The 19,862-nt window shown below is 37.6% G+C and overlaps 1 non-coding gene across 1 annotated transcript; it reads left to right on the top strand.

The window, feature by feature from the left end:
- The first annotated feature begins 1,370 nt into the window (after positions 1–1,370).
- On the top strand, positions 1,371–1,443 carry TRNAK-CUU (transfer RNA lysine (anticodon CUU)). Its single transcript has one exon. It is a non-coding gene; the product is annotated as a tRNA-Lys (tRNA).
- The last annotated feature ends 18,419 nt before the right edge of the window (positions 1,444–19,862 follow it).

Here is a 19,862-nt window from a genome sequence, read left to right on the forward strand (position 1 = left end):
TGATGCTGGGAAAGATTGAAGACCAAAGGAAAAGGGGAGACAGAGGATGAGATGATTGAATGGTTTGAGTAAACTCTGGGAGTTGGTGATGGACAGGGAGGCCTGGCATGCTGCAGTCTATCAGGTTGCAAATAGTCGGACACGACTGAGTGACTGAACTGAACTGAACTGACACCTTTGTTAAGATTCACAGCATCCTGTGGAATGGAAGCAGCCACACGGAGATTAAGAGCCATGGGGTTATACCTTGACATCAGTGAGGAGTGTTTGATGGATGTGGAAGCAGAGCATATAGTGACCACCTTGTATGGAGAGGGGCTCAGTTGCTAGCACAAGCTCCACACTGAATCAACTGCCCTTCACACAAAGTGTTTTTTTAGAAACACACTGTGCCAATGCCATTCTCAGGGAAGGACTCAGATTCCACACAAGAACAGTCCAGCAGGTGTTTCCAGGCTAGATTCTGAGCTGCTGTGTCAGGAACCACCTTTGTCTGTGGGAGGCTTGGGATGAATGAAGATGCCTGAGATGAAAACAAAAGGTTTACCCAACAATCTAAAAAAGACAGGATGAGTAGGGGGACAGACACTCCTCCTCCTGCCTCACTCAGCCCTGCTCCACGGTTCTCTCCCTCATTACTGCCCCACTCCCTGAGTGACAGGGAGGTGCTAGCCTCCTGGGCTGGTAATGATTCTGACACCAATTCTGACATGTGGGGTTTTCTCCACACCAAGAAATTCTGTGAAACCAGCTGGAAGTCCTATAAGTCAATGAATTCAGCCTGACACTGGACCTGGAGGCAGCATCAGATTCCACAGGTTAAGGGCTCAGTCTGACTAGACTGCCCCTCACTTCCTTCCGTTTCCAGTCTCGAGTTCAGGTTGTCACCTGTGATTCTGACAAACTTGTTTAGATGGAAGTTTCCCAGGACCCTTCATTAGGTTTCATTAATTTGCTAGACTGGCTCACAGAGATCCGAGAAGCATCTCATACTAGATGACCAATTTATTACAACTCATACACAGGCAGATGGGAGAGAAACATAGGGCAAGGTGAGGAGAAAGGACAGAGTCTCTCTGCCCCCTCCAGGATGTCACTCTTCCCAAATTTTCATGTGTTCACCAACCTGGAAGTTCTCTGTATTCCATTATTTTGAGGTTTTATGGTGGCTTCATTACTTAAAGATGATTGATTAAATCATTGGTCATTGGCGATTGACTCATCACCAGCACTCTCCACTCCCTAGGAAGTCAGGGGACTGGACTAAAATATTCAACCCTCTAATCACCTGGTTTGTCCCTCTGGCAACCAGCTCCCATCCCCAGGTGGAGTCCAAAAGCCACCTAATTAACACAACAATAGACACATTTGCCCAGCTAGTTCAGTTGGTAGAGCATGGGACTCTTAATCCCAGGGTCGTGGGTTCGAGCCCCACATTGGGCATAGTTAGCGTTGGGCTTCCCTTCTGACTCAGCTGGTAAAAAATTCTCCTACAATGTGGAAGACCTGGGTTCAATCCCTGGGTTGGGAAGATCCCCTGGAGAAAGGAAAGGCTACTTACTCCAGTATTCTGGCCTAGAGAATTCCATGGACTTGTATAGTTCATGGGGTCGCAAAGAGCTGGACATGATTTTCACTTTCAGACACCTTTATGTTCTCACCATTTTGGAAATTCCAAGTGTTTTAGAAGCTTTGTAGCAGAAACAGGGATGAAGACTAAATGCATGCTTCTTATGGCAAATCACCATGTCACAGGAGGGCAGCAATCAACCCCTCTAAGGAGGACAATACATGTGTTCATCACTCACCTCCAACAAAGCCAAATTAGAAGGGCTTCCAGATAGTTTTCCTGAAGTCAGAGGTCCCTATAAAAAGCATCTCCCTCCTTGGGTAGAGCTCATCTGGGGCAATGGTTGGTTAGCATTTGCTATGCCCCTACCCAGCAGGGAAAATGCACACTGGATAGATTGTGTGGTGGGAGAAAGGACAGAGTTCAACAGTCAGACTGCTCAGTCTGACATCTTCCAAAGAAGGTGGCCAGCTTGGAGTACCTGGTCAAATCTCACCTGGGGGAGTCAAGCTGCTAAAGTGAGAATGAGAGTATAAAGAGGTTGGTGCGGGAGGGGGAGGTGTTCACAATGAGATGCTGATGAGAGCTTTGTGGAGTGAAGGAAGCCAGTAAGGGATTGCAATTCTTTGAAATAAAGTTAGAAAAAATAAGAAAACTAACACATATTTAATTTCATATTAAACATCACTCATTTTATGCCTGTGTAAGAATAGACTAGTATCTACATCTATGTTATGCATTCATGACATGCTTTATCTTTAATTTTTTAGATATTTCTGGGCTACATGGTTTGTGAGATTTCTTTGGAATTGTTATAAATCTCCAAAAGTTTTTCCAATATATTTGCTGAAAAAAAAATCTGTGTATAAGTGGACCCCAGCAGTTCAAATCCATATTGTTCGAGAGTCAACTCTGTATAGAAAAAAACATAGTTTCATAATTTATGCTCAGAGGAAGCAAATAACCTCTTTGTTCTCTTTGGTTTCATTGAACTAAAACTAGATAATGGATGACACTGCAATGTCATCCTTGCAATGTCAGGTTTGGGCACATCTATGTATGTGAATTTTCATGGGAAGAAGGAACTTTTCAGAGTAACACACATCCCAAATGGGCCCTGTCTTCTGGGAGTGAAGGAACAAGTGTGGAATTCTTTCCTGAAGAGACTTTGATTCTGGGAGAAGTCCATCTTTTGCCATGTAGTGTCACTGTACCTTACACACCGTACCAGGTGTGACCAAATAGTATTAATGGACTACTTGCTCACTGTAATATTGAAATTATCTCTGGTTTTGTCCCTACATTCAATACCCCATCTCCAATTAGACTATGACTGTGAGATTTCTTTTTTCCAAAAAAACATTATTTTTCCAGCTTAATTGAGATATCATTGACATATACCATTGAGCAAGTTTAAGGATTTAATCCATTTACATCTTATAAAATGGTTACCATCATAGCATTAGATAACACCTCCAGCCTATCACACTGCCACTTTTTTGTGGTGAGAACATCAAAAGTATATGATACAGAATTGTTAGCTATCACCACCATGCTAACTGTACATTCTATCCTCAGAACTTACTCATCGTATACCTGAAATTTTGTACCTTTTAACCAACATCACTTTTTGCCTACTCCTCAGCCCCTGGCAACCAACCACTCTGCTCTGTCTCCCAGAGTATGACTTTTTCATCATACAATATTTGTCTGTCTGACATTTCACTTCATGTGATGCCCTCCAGGTTCATCCAAGTTGTCACAAATAGCAGGATTTCCTACTTTATCATGGTTGTGGCCTTTCTGGAACAGGAATAGATCTTTTCTTCTTTGTGTCTCCCAAGCCTGGCTCAGGCCAGCATGTGAACATGCTCTATAACTATTAGCAGAGTTTAACCAAACAAAAATGAAGAATTAAAAGTCAGACTCTATGTTATCACCTTGTTCTAATTCTCATCAAACTTCATGAAGAAGGCATTGTTAGCCACAATGTACAGAATAAATGCTTTTTCTATACTTTGCTGAATGTGGTGATCATGACATGTTAGAAGCTGAGTTGTTTCCCCACAAATTTAGATGTTGAAACCCTAACCCCAGAACCTCAGAATGTGACTCTATTTGGAGTCACATTCTGGAGATTGTGATCTTTAAAATCTGGAGATTGGGACCTTTAAATAGGCGATATTAGGACCTTAGCATGAACCCTAAACTGATCTGACTGGTTTTCTTATAAGAAGACATTTGGACACACACAGAAGTACCAGGGATGTGTATACAGAGGAGAGGCCAAGTGAGCAGACAGGGAGAAGATGACCCTTTGCTCACCAAGGAGAGAGATCTCAGAGAAACCAGCCCTGCCCACACCTTGATCTTGGATTTCCAGCCTCCAGGACTCAGAGAAAATAAATATCTGTTGTTTGAGCCTCTAGAACTATGAGAAAATTAATTTCAGTTGGTTAAGCCACCTAGTCTGTGGCATTTTGTTTGCACAGCCTGCAAACTAAAACAGTATGAAGTGAGGAATAATGGCTGAAGCTATGAAGAAAATGTGGGTAGTGAGGCATATGCATGATAAAGGGGAAAGAAGATGAGATGTGTTTGTTTCATAGCTCCTTCCTGTACTCTCTGTGAAACTTTTGAAGAGCCACATTTTCTTAGCCACATCTTACTATTCCCAGTAGTTGCAACTCCTCTCTCATCTCAGCTTCAAGCAAACCATTCTCTGATCACCACTTCAAAAATTCCAGCTTATTTCCTCCAGTTCTCCAATTTCAGTAATCTTCCCCATTACCCATGAATTCTACAACTCATGTTCCTCACTCCTTTAGTGTCTAACCTCTCTTTTTCCTGCATAGTTCTCTGGTCAATCATGGAAATCAAGAATTTGGCTACACCCTCAACTTGCCCACTTTTCTTGCTTCATGTACTCATTTGGCAAAATTGAAGGGTAGTTAAATACACCTCTAACTATCTATGTGAATGAATGTGGCTGGAAAAAATACATAAGATGCTGATAATGACTACAGATAAAAATAAATTGGGGGAAGAAAGTAGAAAGAGCTGGTGATCATTGTGGAGCATTGTGGTTATCTGCTATGTTTATAATCTGATTCCCTCAACCAGAACAGAAGGTACATGAGAAAATGGATGCTGACTGCTCCATTCACTGCTATTCCCCTAATATATCACTGACTTATATTTATAAGACATTGCACCAGCAATATCAGGACACACATTCTTTTTGAGGGCACATGGAACTTTTACCATATAAACTATGTTCTGAACCACACAGTAAATGTCAGCAAATTTAAAAGCATTAAAGACATATAATGTATGCTTTCTGAATGAAATGAAGTGAAATTAGAAATCAATATCCAAAAGATATTTGGAAATTCCCCATGTATCTAGATATTAAATAACAGATTCATTATTAACCTTCAGATCAAAGAAAGAATCAAAAGAAAAATTATAAAACATTATAGTCTGAATGAAAATGAAAACAAAATATTGAAAGTTGTGAAATGTCATTATTGCAATACTTAGAATTTATAACACTAAAAGCCAGTATTATAAAAAATAAATATTATAAATCAATTACCTCAGCTTTTACCTTAAGAAACTAAAAAAAAAATAAAGCAAATAACACATGAAGGAAGGAAAATAAAGATTAAAAAAGTTTCTGGTCTTACGCATATATATGGAATTTAGAAAGATGGTAACGATAACCCTGTATACGAGACAGCAAAAGAGACACTGATGTATAGAACAGTCTTATGGACTCTGTGGGAGAGGGAGGGGGTGGGAAGATTTGGGAGAATGGCATTGAAACATGTGAAACGTCATGTATGAAACGAGATGCCAGTCCAGGTTCAATGCACGATGCTGGATGCTTGGGGCTGGTGCACTGGGACGACCCAGAGGGATGGTGTGGGGAGGGAGGAGGAGGGAGGGTTCAGGATGGGGAACACATGTATACTAATTAAATAATTTTCTATTAAAGAAAAATAAAATAAAATAAAATAAAACTCTGAAAAAAAAAAGATTAAAAAATAAAGATAAGAGTACATACACATAACATGAAAAATTGAAAAACAGTAGAGAAAATTTATTAAGCCAAGAGCTGATTTGTTGAAAAACTTAAACTGATCAGCCTTTCTCTAGAATGATCAGGAAAAAACTCAGGAAGACACATATTACCAATATCAAGATGGAAGAGGTGACATCATGCAAGTTGTACAGATATTATCAGGATATTAGGTAAGGTTATAAGCAACTTTATTGCAGTTGCTTATATACCACCAGTTTAGAAGAAATTGATAAATTTCTTGAAAGATACAAACTAACAAAGCCTTTGTTTAATGAGTGAAGGCCTGCTGATGCAGCTGGTGCTGAGCAGGGCATGAGAACCCTCCTCACATCGCATGCTCCTTATGCCTCAGATGAACCGGCAAGTTGACTTGTGGTTTCACCCCAGAAAGTTGACATTAGCTTTTCTAAAGGGAAAGTCAAACTTGAAACTTCACAAGCAGCGCTTTCTTGGCCTTTCTGAGACAGGAAGCCATCCAAGCACTGGTGTGTGCCAAAGAATGGCGTCGTCCAAGGCACGGATGGGGCTCAAAGAGATAAAAAGTTATGCTGAAGAATTTTATCTGAACTTGTTATAAGTAGGTTTATAAATGTAGTGAAATGGCAGTGCAGGATCATTCAAACATGATAAGAAATAATGAGGGATGGAAAAAAGGGCAGCTTGCTTGAATTTAGGCACCATTTGTCCCCCAAGGTCTAGGGTTATCTGGAGGCAAAGTTTGAATTCTTTGTTTCCTTCTGTTGGGCTCATTTTCTCAAGGCTAATTAAAACAGTTGTTTGGCAGCTTCCATGTTGTTCACAAAACTTGCCATTCACAGCTCTTCTTTTTTTTAATATATGTCTCAGCTATACCTCCATTTACATAACAGAGACAACTTTCCAAGAAATGCTGGGTAAAATGTGCATGCATGCTCAGTCGTGTCTGATTCTTTGTGACCCCCATGGACCATAACCTGAGAGGCTTCTCTGTCAGTGGGATTTCCCAGACAAGAATACTGGAGTGTGTTGCCATTTCCTCCTTCAGGGGATCTTCCAAACCCAGGGATCAAACCTGTGTCTCCTGCATTGGCAAGCAGATTCTTTACCTCTTGAGCCACCTGTGAAGTCCCTCTTTCTTTCTCCAATTATCTTTAAAATCTGTACTTCAACCTCTATCATAGACATCAGGGATAAAATGGGATATGAGATTTGAAGCCACAGAAAATATTACCACCATGTTGCCTTCTGTCTTATTTTTAAGGAACAAAAAGAATATTTTAATTTTAAGGGGACAAGGTGGCTTATTTTCATGATTTATTTCTAATTATCTTTGATATTGCCTTTTATAGTAAAGAGGTTTCCTTTCCTGACGTCATTTCTGATGTTTTACTCCTTGTTCTGTTGTTGTTGTTCAGTCGCTAAGTCGTGACCAACTCTTTGTGACCCCAGGGACTACAGTATGCCAGGCTTCCCTGTCCTTCACCCTCTCCCTGAGTTTGCTCAAACTCATGTCCACTGAGTCAGTGAAGCCATTCAACTATCTCTTCCTCTGTCTCCCCTTCTCCTCTTGCTCTCAATCTTTCCCAGCATCAGGGTCTTTTCCAATGAGTCAGCTCTTTGCATCACAAGGCCAAAGTATTAATTTCCTTTAGGATTGACTGATTTGATCTCCTTGCTGTCCAAGGGACTCTCAAGATTCTTCTCCAGCATCACAGTTTGAAAGTGTCATTCTTTGGTGTTCAGCCTTCTTTATGGTCCAACTCTCACATCCATACATGGCACCTGGAAAACCCATAGCTTACTTGGTGCACACGGATGAAGGTTTGGAGAAGGACTGCAATGGGGGCTACAATTCAGGACCTTTAATAAAATGTCGTGCTATCTTTTCTTGCATGAGTTTATGACCTGTCTTAGCAGTTCCTTAGATGTGCACTGATAGTGCCTTACATATTAATTCTTACAAATCACATCATGTAAAATGTCTCATAATAATTTGATTTATATGCTCATGATCACTAATAAGTGGAGAAACTCTTCATTCTTTTATTGACAGTCCATGTTTTTGTTTTCAGAAAATTGCTATTTTTTTTGGTTCACTGTCTATTTTTTCTATCGGGTGGTTTGTCTTTTTCTTATTTATTTATAGTTAGATGATCAATAAACAGGTGAATAAAGGATAGATAGATGACATATAAATAAGAATCACATTTTAGCTATATATGTTACAAATATCTTCTCATTTTTCACTTTTGTTCACAAGCAGATGTTTTTAATTTCAGTGGAGTGGACTCCATCAATCACTTCCTTTGTGATTAGTGTTTTGTGTGTGTGTATACTTTAAGAAATCCTTCTTAACCCCAAGATCAGAATGATTTTCATCTACATTGCTTTTACAGTTTAAAGCTTTGCTTTTGACACTTAAATCATTAATCCATCTGGACTTAATTTTTCTACAGTGGGAGGTAGACATCTATTTCATAAATTCCATGTAGAAATACATTTTCTAAGCTCTGTATATTATATAATCCCTTCTTTAAGCAATGGCCTCCCATGACACTGCCATCATTTATCAAAATTCCATGTAGTCTTTGGTCTATTTCTATTACTTTGCTTTGTTAGTTAATTTGCTATCTTCTTGCAAAATCAAAATAATAATTGCTATAGTATAATAATTAGATAAACTTGGATAGTAACTGCCTTTGTTTCTTTATAGATTGGGAACCCTTTGAAGATAGAAAATGTGCCTCATTCATCTCTGTCTCCCCAAGAAGTACTTGTTATCTGACATATAAAATGCTCTCAGTAAATATATTTCTGGCAATTTTAATATGAGATACTTCTCCCATCAAGATGTGGAGTCTACATTCTCTCTCGAACTCGGGAGAGCATGTTGTTATTTGACCTCTGGAATATAGTAGATATGATATTGCATGACTTCGGAGAAGGCAATGGCACCCCGCTCCAGTACTTTTGCCTAGAAAGTCCCAGGGACGGAGGAGCCTGGTAGGCTGCAGTCCATGGGGTTGCTAGAGTCAGACACGACTGAGTGACTTCACTTTCACTTTTCACTTTCATGTGTTGGAGAAGGAAATGGCAACCCACTCCAGTGTTCTTGCCTGGAGAATCCCAGGGACGGGAAGCCTGATGGGCTGCCGTCTATGGGGTCGCACAGAGTTGGACACGACTAAAGTGATGTAGCAGCAGCAGCAGCAATATAGTAGATATGGTATTGTATGACTTCCGAGCCTTAAGGTCAGGAAGCTTCTTCCTCATTTGCTGAAAATCTTGCCCTTGGAGCCCTGGACCATCGTATAAGGGGTCAGACAACCAAGCCTGAAGTCAAAGCCACAGGAGAAGAGATGAGTAGGCATTCCTGTCCAGGCTTTTAAGTTATCCCATCCCTCATGCCAGGAGATTGAGAGAAGAATTCTCCAGGGAATTCTAGCTCCAGACTCTTGAGTCACCCTGAGCAGTTCAGTCGTCCCTGCTGAGGCTCCAGGTATTGTGTATAAGGTGGGCCAACGACACTATGCTGTATGCAAATTCCTGATGTACTGAGCCTGGGATTCTAACAAAGGTTGTTGTTTTGCACCACTAAGGGTTGGGGCTGTTGACTATGCTGCCATAGACAGCTGGGATGTGTGTTAAATGGAGTGAGGGAAGACCACATGTAGACAGAAGCATGGACAACAGCAAGGCTCTGGGACGCAGGAGTCCACGGACCCGGGAATATTTCTGCTACCTGACTGTACATCCTCTCACTTTACTGGTCTCAGTTTCCCTCCTGTAAAACCATTATGTTGCACTCAGTAATTTAAAAATTTCCTTCCAGTTCTATTGTCTCTACTTGTAAACCAATCCAATCTGATAACCATGTTATTTAAAGCCAGAATAGGCCTACAAATTCACCTCAGAACTCTCATTTCCAGGATTGCCAAGTGGATGGATGCTAGTGGTTACTATTAATGCATTTTATTTACCGGATATATAACATTCACAACCCAAATTTCCTAATAAAAATGATTCGTCATACATAATGTATTCTCTTACTGCATTTAAAAAGATTAGAGACAGTACATATCTATTAGGTGGAAATTAAAAGAAAACACAGAACAGGTAACATACTCAAAAATGTATATCCATATAATTAATTTGATAACAATTGGTTATTGTTAATGATTATTATCAACAATTTCCACAATGATTATTTAATTCAGTTCTCAGTAATCAAGAAGCAAAGGCTAACATCATGGGTTACCGAACTTCTTTGATAAAATTTAGCAGGTAAACCTCTGAGCAATGATCAAAGACACCCCAATAATGTATTGTAAGAGTCACGTAGTGATAAAAAGCAACGAAGCTTGCAAAATCTAGATATAAGGTCTCAGGAACACTGACAACACCCTGTCAGTTAGATATCACAGCGCTGCCATTTTACAGATTAAAAAAAAAAAAAAACTGACGCTAAGGGAGACAAATGACAGTTGCTTAAAATTTTACACCTTACAAATGCTAGAACAAAGACTCAAATGAAGATTCATGAGCTTAAAACCAACCTCTTTCCACCATGGTTATAATAAATCCCAAGTTGAATTTACATTTAAGACCTTACGCCAGCACACGAGCCAGCCTGTGTCCAGTGTCTCTGATGGCAATTGTGCAAAAATGCAGAGATGTGACTGTTCTATTAACTTCTAAAAAACCCTCAAGTTACAAATATAATAAAACATTCACAAAAATGATGTAAGTGTGCTATTTATGTCAGGAGAATGAGGGAGGCTAAGCTAATGAAATTCAAAATTTATAAAAATATGCCCCACAACACAAGAAAGAATAGATGGCTGGCCTGCCCCTGCCCTTATCTTTCTCAAATATCAACCTCCTCAACCACGTCTCTGATAAGAATTGGAAAGCAAACAGTTCAAAATTGGTCTTTCTTGGCAAGTTGTAGGAATAAACACCATTAAATAAATTTATTGTGAGTCATTGCAACATGCTGTAACCTGGATGTGCAATAGCACAAGTGTTGTGTGGTCCAGTAATCTTGGTAAGTGTTTTCATGAGAAAAGGACAGGTACTTTTCACTTGAATCTCATAGGATATTGTTAATGTTCATAAGTTTTAACTGCAACAAATATTAGGGTTTGAATTATTTTAAAATTCCTTTAAATACTGTATATAAAGATGATCTTCACCTGCAGCTCTTTCATAGAACCCATTCCTGATGCTCAGCATAATCTGAATGAAGCCAGAGTGCCCCAGTCTCCTCCCTCATCATCCCCCACCAATAAAGTCCTCAAATGCTGGACTTCTGTCCCCTTTGCTGAATTCCCTGGACATATAGAAGAATTGTTTTAACCCCAAAAACATGCAGGCAGTTGACTTTATGTGAACTCCCAATTCTTTCAGGCCTTTTTAATTTGTGTGACTTTTAGTAAATGCCCACTGGTGGCTCAACATCCTCGTAAGTTAAAATTACCCACAAATTATTTTTTTTAAAAAGCAAAACAACAAAAAATTTCCCTCTTGAAGACTGGAAATAAAAATGCTAAGAGAGATTTTGAAAGGCCCTGGATCTACTAGAAGATAAACTTAGAAGAGATTATCCTTTTAATAGTTTGCCTTGATTTAAAATTTTATTTTTAGTCTGCAAGTAATTCACATGCATCCCTTTGTTCTAGGTATTTTAACAGGCTTTGTAGGAATCATATGAAAAATCCTGGGCTCATCCCTGTATTTGCATCTTTTTGAAACTTGTTTTCTTTGCCTGGAATACTCCATCCCCCCTTGCCCATCAGGAATCAGCTTTGGATAGCCCAATTTTTACCTCCTTTTAGAAATCTTCCCCAATTTCCTCAGATAGAATTGGGGGTCTTACAAGCTTATAAGGCAGCTGTGATTTTGTATTAGCAATCTGGACTTTTCATTTCATTCAACAAATAGTCTTAAAAATTTTTTTTATATATTGTTCACCTGTTATGTACCAGGCTTCACTCTAAGCCTGGGGAGAGGATGTTAAGGGAGACTCCCCAGTCTGATGGAGGTTACACTGAAGTCCAAAACACAAACCATCAATAAACTTGTTAATAATATGATAGCACATGCATACAAGAAGAAAGAAAAGTGGCAAGAATATAAACTCAGAAAGTTCTGGGGTAGGGCCCTGTGAAGTGATATTGAGCAGAAGCCTGAGTGACTCTCAAGGAAACATTGTTTCAGGAAGAGCAGGAGCAAATGCAGAGCTTGTAGGCATGGGGCCTGTTTGAGGCCAACAGGGCTGGAGCTTAATGAGTGAGGGGAAAAGTAGGAAAAAGGGATTTGTGGTATGAACCTAGGGTCTCATCATATAGAGTCCTACAGAACATGGTCAGCACTTTGAATTTTCTCCCAAGCCATTAAAGAGTGTTGAGTAAGGGATGACATCATCTAATTTATGTTTCAAGAGTATCCGTATGGGGTGACTGTCACAAACATAAAGTTAAATGAAAGAAAGCAGCCACAAGAGCACATATTGCGTCACTTCGTTTATGGACAAGACCACATTAATCTATGCAATTAGGATACAAGACACCAGTGACTGAAGGGAAGACAGTGACTGGAAGACTTAGGGGTATCCTGCTTCTTTATGAGTACTATTAATAATTACACAAATGTTTTATGTTTGTGAATATTTGGCTAGCTGATATTTATGTGAATTACTCTTAATACATATTATACCTTAGAGGATAAAAATGAAAAAGGGAAAAATAAAAAAAAAGAAGCTAAATAAAGGTAAATCTAGTAATGGTGAATAAAGTATCTACCCACTGACAAGCTTTCTGTTTTCAATGAAACTTGTTTTATAATGATTAAACCCAAAGCATAATATCAGTACTCAACTATTCAGACCTGACTTTTGGATTGTTGCTTGAATTGGTGAATGATGTCCTGTGATGAAAAAAAGTGACCCATACAATTCCAAAATAAAAGAACTCTCTAAACTAAAAAAAAAAAAAAAAGGAAAGCATCCATATGGCTATGACCACTGAGTAACTGCCACATTCATCATTGCAGCCACTCCATCTGCTAAATTCACTCTTTTAAATTATTTTTTGTATAATTCCCTCTCCTCATTTAGAATATAAAACATTGGGCTACTGAGGACAAAAACCTAAAACTCTAAGTGGGAGCACTCTTAAAGGCAGACACAAGTTAGAAGAGATTTTTGGCAGTCAAGCAAGACAATGGTTATGATTAGATGGGATGGGGTAGTGGCCCCATGGAATGCACAGACACTGTGTGGAAAGCCCTGGCAGGCCAATGGTGGTGGAGAGTCACCAGGAATGCAACCCCATTTTCACTTATATAATCCCCAGTTGAAACAAATGACCATTCTCCAACTGCCCAATGAAGAGAAAGGTATGCCTTCTTTAGAAGAATATATTGTCTGTAGACCTTAACTTTTTCAAATGCATAATAAATGCCATTTTAAAAATAATGATTTACTTTGAAATACAGAAACATAACCTGCTGCTGCTGCTGCTAAGTTGCTTCAGTCGTGTCCAACTCTGTGCGACCCCATAGATGGCAGCCCACCAGGCTCCCCCACCCCTGGGATTCTCCAGGCAAGAACACTGGAGTGGGTTGCCATTTCCTTCTCCAATTCATGAAAGGGAAAAGTGAAAGTGAAGTCACACAGTCGTTTCCGACTCCTAGCGACCCCATGGACTGCAGCCTACCAGGCTCCTCCGCCATGGGATTTCCAGGCAAGAGTACTGGAGCAGGGTGCCATTGCCTTCTCTGACACATAACCTATAGCTGAGGAAAAAACAGATGATACTAACAGGCTACCCAGATTTTGTAGTTAGCTGGCAAAGATTTAAAAATAATTATCCTTAATGTGTCTAAGAAAATAGAGAAAGTGATAGGGAAAATTAGTGGAAAATGGAAAATTTGAATTTAAAATTGCAATCTATAAAAATAATCAAATGATTATTTTAGGAAAGAAAAAATACAACATCTGAAACAAAGAACTTAAAAAGAGACTTAACAGCATAAAGGTACAACAGAAACACAATTATTTCTGATTGAAACACAATAAAAAAATACTGTTAGTAGTAGAAAATATCTAATCTGAAAGACAGAGAAAAAAATGTAAATATAGAAAAGAATATTAAATAAATATGGGGCTTAATGAAAAAGATCTATTTTAGTACAGGAGGCAGACTCCAAAATGGAGTCCCAACATTCCTCCTGGAATATAAACACTTTGGTGTCATCATATTCCTTTTCTGTGAGATGAATGTAGTGACTTGCTTCTAATAAGTAAAATACAGAAAAAGACAAGGGATTCTGAGATTTTGTTACTAAAAGATTGTGTTTTCATCTTGATCACCATGTCAACCAGGGGGATATCTACTAAAGAAAAATTGCTAAATCTCTGTAAGAACTCTGAGGTTTATGGTGAATTGATTGACCCTAGTCCTATTCTCTGCCCCTGAGTTTACTAGCAGCCTCAAAAACAATGACCTGCATTCCCAGATCAGCACCCACTGATGGTAGCTGACTCCAATCACAAAGAATTATGTGTTTTGAACTGTCTGATGACTCCCTTGAAAACCAACCCAAAAGGCTTGCTTTTATCTTACCTAACACAGAACCTACCTAGTCCTGAAGCTGTTACCCAATCAATATTTGTCAAAAACACAGGCAAATGTTTTAGTCACTGATGCCTAAGGCAATGAATAAAGTTGAGACAAAGAATAAATGAACTAAAATTTTGGGAGAAAAGTCTGAGAAATAAAAAGCTTTGGGAAATAAGAGCTTTGGAAAGCTCTGATGTATTCCTGGAAATCTAGAAGATCATGAACATTCTCAGGGCTGTGCGAATGCTTAGTAAAGACCTGAGAATGCTCTGATCTATCACTCCTGCTGACCTTGAGGCCGTGAAAGCAAGAAGTAAAGTCATAACTGTAATCTCTTTGACTCAATGCTGAAGACATGCCCCGATGTACACAGAGTTTCTTTGCAATGAATGGCAGAAGATTTGGTTTTGTTTATTTGTTTGTTCCGTTTGGATCTAGGCATTCAAGATAACCACTAAATTAATGAGACTAAAATTTCAGTGGTCACACACACACAATAAAGGATATAGCAGAATATCCAAAATTAGTTGAGAAAGTCTTTATTAAAAAATAGAAAATAGTAACTACAGCAAGATACAACAATAAACCACTGAGGAAGATAAGGGAGACTTGATTTCCAGAGTTGTTATAACATTTAAAATGTCCAGTTTTCAACAAAATATTGTGACACAAGTACAGAAACAAGAAATATACACAGGAAAAGGGCAATTAATAAAAACTGTCCCTAACAGTGGACTAATAAGACAAAGAATCTAAAATATCTACAGTAAATATGTTTAAAGAACTTAAAAAGAAACTATATCTGAAGAACTATGCTAAAGACTAATGTCTCACCAATAGAGAAATTATATAGAGATACAAATCATAATTTTACATATATGTATATGATATATACATATTAATGAAAATAAATACTGTAAAAAAGAGACAAAATACTATTTAGAATCAAAATAACTGAAACAAAAAATTCACTCGTGTGCATGTTCTATTGCTTCAGTCATGTCCAACTCTTTGGGATCCTATGAACTGTAGCCCACCAAGCCACTCTGTCCATGGGATTCTCCAGGCAACGATACTGGAGTGGGTTGCCATGCTGTCTTCCAGGGGGATCTTCCTGACCAAAGGAAATCATGTCTGCCTGTATCTTCTTCATAGGAGGTGGATTCTTTCCCCACTGGACACCTGGAAAGCCCAGCTACCTGGAAAGCCCAAAAATTCACTAGATGAGTTCAATACCAAATAAGAGAAGACAGAAGAAAGAATCAGAACATTTAAAGATAGATCAACTCAGATAATGTAGTTTTGAAGAACAGGAAAAAAAGAAAACACAGGGAAAAAAAGAAAAAGAAAATCCTGAGAGATACATAGGACACCACCAAGCATTCCAACATGTGTACAGTGGAAGTCCCATAATAAGAGGAGAGAGAAAAAGAGACAGAAAGATTAAAAAAATACACACCAAGACACATCAAACCGACAATAACCCAACAAAGTAACTCATTATATACAATGCATCCTCAATAAGATTAACAGCTATATCTCAACAGAAACCATGAAAGCAAAAGGCAGTAGAAAGACATTCAGTGTTAAAAAACAAAAAAAAAACCTTCAGGTAAGCTTTCTATATCTGAAGAAAACCCTTTAAAAAGAAGAAGAAATTAAGACATTTCCAGAATAACAAAGTATAATGGAGTTCATCACTAGCAGAACTGCACAAGAAATGCTAAAGAAAGAACTTCAAGATGAAATAAAAGGATGCTAGACATTAACTTAAAGAGCACTGCTGAGGGTCACAACAATAACACAAAGCGAGATCAAATGATCTACTGATTGTACTTCCCAATACACTCAAAAGAATGAAAATATATGATCAAATGAAAGGTTTTACATAAATGTTCATAGAGCATTATTCATAATAATAAAGTAGTGGAAATGACCAAATGACTATTAACTAATAAGTGCATAAATAAAATATGATACAGTTATTCAACAAAATCTTGTTTGGTCATAAAAAGGAATGAAGTACTGATATATGCTATTGTTCAGTCACTAAGTCATGTCGACTCTTTGTGACTCCATGGACTGCAGCACTCCAGGCTTCCCTGTCCTTCATTATCTCCCAGAGTTTGCTCAGACTCATGTCCATTGAGTCGGAATGCCATCCAAAGATCTCTTCCTCTGTTGTCCCCTTCTTCTCCTGCCTTCAATCTTTTGCAGCATCACAGTCTTTTACAATGAGTCAGCTCTTCGCATCAGGTGGTCAAAGTATTGGAAGCTTCAGCTTCAACATGTGCATCCAGCATTCAGCATCCTTCCAAAGAATATTCAGGGTTGATACGTGCTACTGATACATGCTACATTATAAGTAAATCTTGAAATTTTTATGCTAAATTAAAAAGCTCAAACACAAAACAGCATATATTGTGTGACTCCATTTGAATCATTTCATGTGAAATGTCCAGGCAAATCCATACAGACAGAAAACATTAGTTGCTGCCATGGACTGAGAGAAAAGGAAGTGGGGAGTGAGTGATTAATGAGTACAGGGTTTATTTTGGAGGTGACAAAAAAAAGTCACTGAGTCATACACTATTAAATGGTTAAAATAGAAAAACATGAATTTAACATTTATTTTTTAAATGCATATTTTTATTTAAAAAGGATTAATCTTGACAAAAAAATGAAAACTTAGGAAAAGAACCAAGTAAGTTGATTTGACTTTGCAAGTCTTATTTATAACCTACATTAAATTTGTTAATTATATAAGCCACATTAATTAAGACAATACGAAGAGGATGTAGGGGCAAACAAATATGTTAATAGGATATAAATCAATTTATGAAATAACGAATGGGTCCTTGGCATACTAAAGGCATTATAAGTTATGCAAAAAGAGGAATTCATTTATTAAATCATATTGGGACAATTGGTTTTCCATAATAAAACAATGAAATTACATCAATGACACTATACTCCAAAATAAGTTCAAGATGTGTTATAAAAAATTGAATTTAAAAAGAAAAATCTTTTAAATACTTAGAAGAAAATATAGGAGAATTTCTTTGTAATTTCAATTAAGGATAGGGTTTCTTAAGTGAGACCATAAAAGTAATTTTAAAAAACTGAAAAAATATGACGCCATCACAGTAAAATAACACAACAAATTATACTATAAATAGTTTAAAACTAAGCTACAGACTTGTAGCAAATAACATTTTAAGCTTATTAAAAGAAAAGTTGAGTTTCTATATATTAACAAAAAATCATAAAAAGAAAATACAACAATCAAGGAAGTGGAAGGTCTATACACTGAAAGCTATAAGATATTGATGAAAGAACCTGAAGAAGATAAAAAGAGACGGGAATGTATTCCATGCTAATTGATTGGAAGAACTGATATTGTTAAAATGTCCATACTACCCAAGAAGTTCTACAGATTTAATACAATACTGATCAAAATTCAAAAGACATTTTTTAACAGAAATAGAAAAAAGATCCTAAAATTTGTATGGAGTCACAAAGCACCCTGAATAGCCAAAGCAATCTTGAGAATGAAGAACAAAGCTGGAGGCATCATATTTTTTTAATTTCAAGCTGTACCAAAGCTGTAGCAATGAAAATAGCATACTATTGGCACACACACAAAGAAGCAAGCAACATAGATCAAAAGAACTGAAAAGAGAGCCCAGAAATAAACACATATATATGTTATATAATAAATAACACATATTATGTTATAATATAAATAATATATATTATATATATATATATGTAGATAGATATGATATAGACATGTCTGACTCTTTTTCAACCCCATGGACTATAGCCAGCCAGGCTCCTCTGTTCATGGAGTTCTCCAGGCAAGAATACTGGGGTGTATAGCCATTTCCTTCTCCAGGGGATCTGCCTGGCCCAGGGATCAAATTTATATATATATATAAATTAAATCTGGACAAAGATACCAAGGATAAGGTGGGCTTCCCTGGTAGCTCCAGATGGTAAAGCATCTGCCTGCAATGCGGGAGACCTGGGTTCAATCCCTGGGTCGGAAAGATCCCCTGGAGAAGGAAATGGCAACCCACTCCAGTACTCTTGCCTGGAAAATTCCATAGATGCAGGAGCCTGGTAGGCTACAGTCCATGGGATGGCAAAGAGTTGGACATGACTGAGCAACTTCACTGGTTCACTAGGGGTAGGGTGGTGATCTGGCAGAGTGCTATAAACCTGATTGATCAACCTGACCAAGAATATACAATGGAAAAAGAAAGTTTCTTCAATAAACGGTGCTGGAAAAACTGGATAGATACATGCAAAAGAATGAAACTGGACCTCTATCTTATACCATACACAAAACTCAACTCAAAATTAATTAAAAACTTGAATGTAACACCTAAAACAGTAAACTCCTAGAAGATGACGTAAGGAGTAATCTCCTTAACATTCATTTTTGCCAATGATTCTTTTTCTGTTCAATATCAAAAGCAAAGGCAACAAAAACAAACAAGCGGGAATACATCAAACTAAAAACTTCTGTTCAGCAAAGGAAACCATCAACAAAATGAAAAGGCAACCTATGGAATGGGAGAAAATGTTTGCAAACTACATATTTAATAAAGGGGTAATTTTCCAAAATATACAAGGAACACATACAAATCAACAGCAAAAAGAAACCCAAATACCTAAGTAAAAAATAGATGGGATAGAGGTTCAAAACGGAGGGGATATATGTATACCTATGGCTGATTCATGTTGAGGTTTGACAGAAAACAAAAAATTCTGTAAAGCAATTATCCTTCAATTAAAAAATAAATAAATTTTTAAAAAATAGACAAAAGACCTGAATAGATATTTTTCCAAAGAAGACACAAAAATGGCCAATAGGTACATGAAAAGATGCTCAGCATCACTAATCATTAAGGAAATACAAATGAAAATTACAATGACTTGTCTGTCACCTTACATTTGTTAGAAAGGCAATTATCAAAAAGGCAAGAAATAACAAGTACTGGCAGGTATGCAGAGTAAAGGGAAATGATGTATATACTGTTGAGAACATCAACTGGTACAGCCATTATGGAAAGCAGTATGAAAGTTCCTCAAAAAATTAAAAATAAAACTATCATGTGATCAAGCAATCCCACTTCTAAGTGTATATCCATAGGTAAAAGATTATTATCTCCTAGAGATATCTGTATTTCATGTTCATTGTGGCATTACTCATAACAGCCAAGATACAGAAATAACCTAAGTGCCTATTGTCAGATGAATAGACAATAAAATATCATACATATATACATAGAGTGGCATATTATCCAGCTTTTAAAAAGAAGGAAATCTTACCATTTGAGACAACATGGATAAACCTGGATGGCATTATGCTAATAAAATAAGTCAGAGATGTGAAGACAAATACTGTATGATCTCATTTATATGTGGAGTCTAAAATAGCTGAACTTATAGAAACAGAGAGTATGGTGGTGATTACCAGGGGCTCGGGTAGGGAAGATTGGGAGAGTTTGCTTTAAGTATATGAACTTTCATATATAAAATGAATAAGGTTTTATGGTCTAATGTATAACATGGTGACTATAGCTGATAATAC

The sequence above is a fragment of the Bos mutus genome, chromosome 4 (genome assembly GCF_027580195.1).
Source record: "Bos mutus isolate GX-2022 chromosome 4, NWIPB_WYAK_1.1, whole genome shotgun sequence".
Classification (NCBI taxonomy): Eukaryota; Metazoa; Chordata; class Mammalia; order Artiodactyla; family Bovidae; genus Bos; species Bos mutus.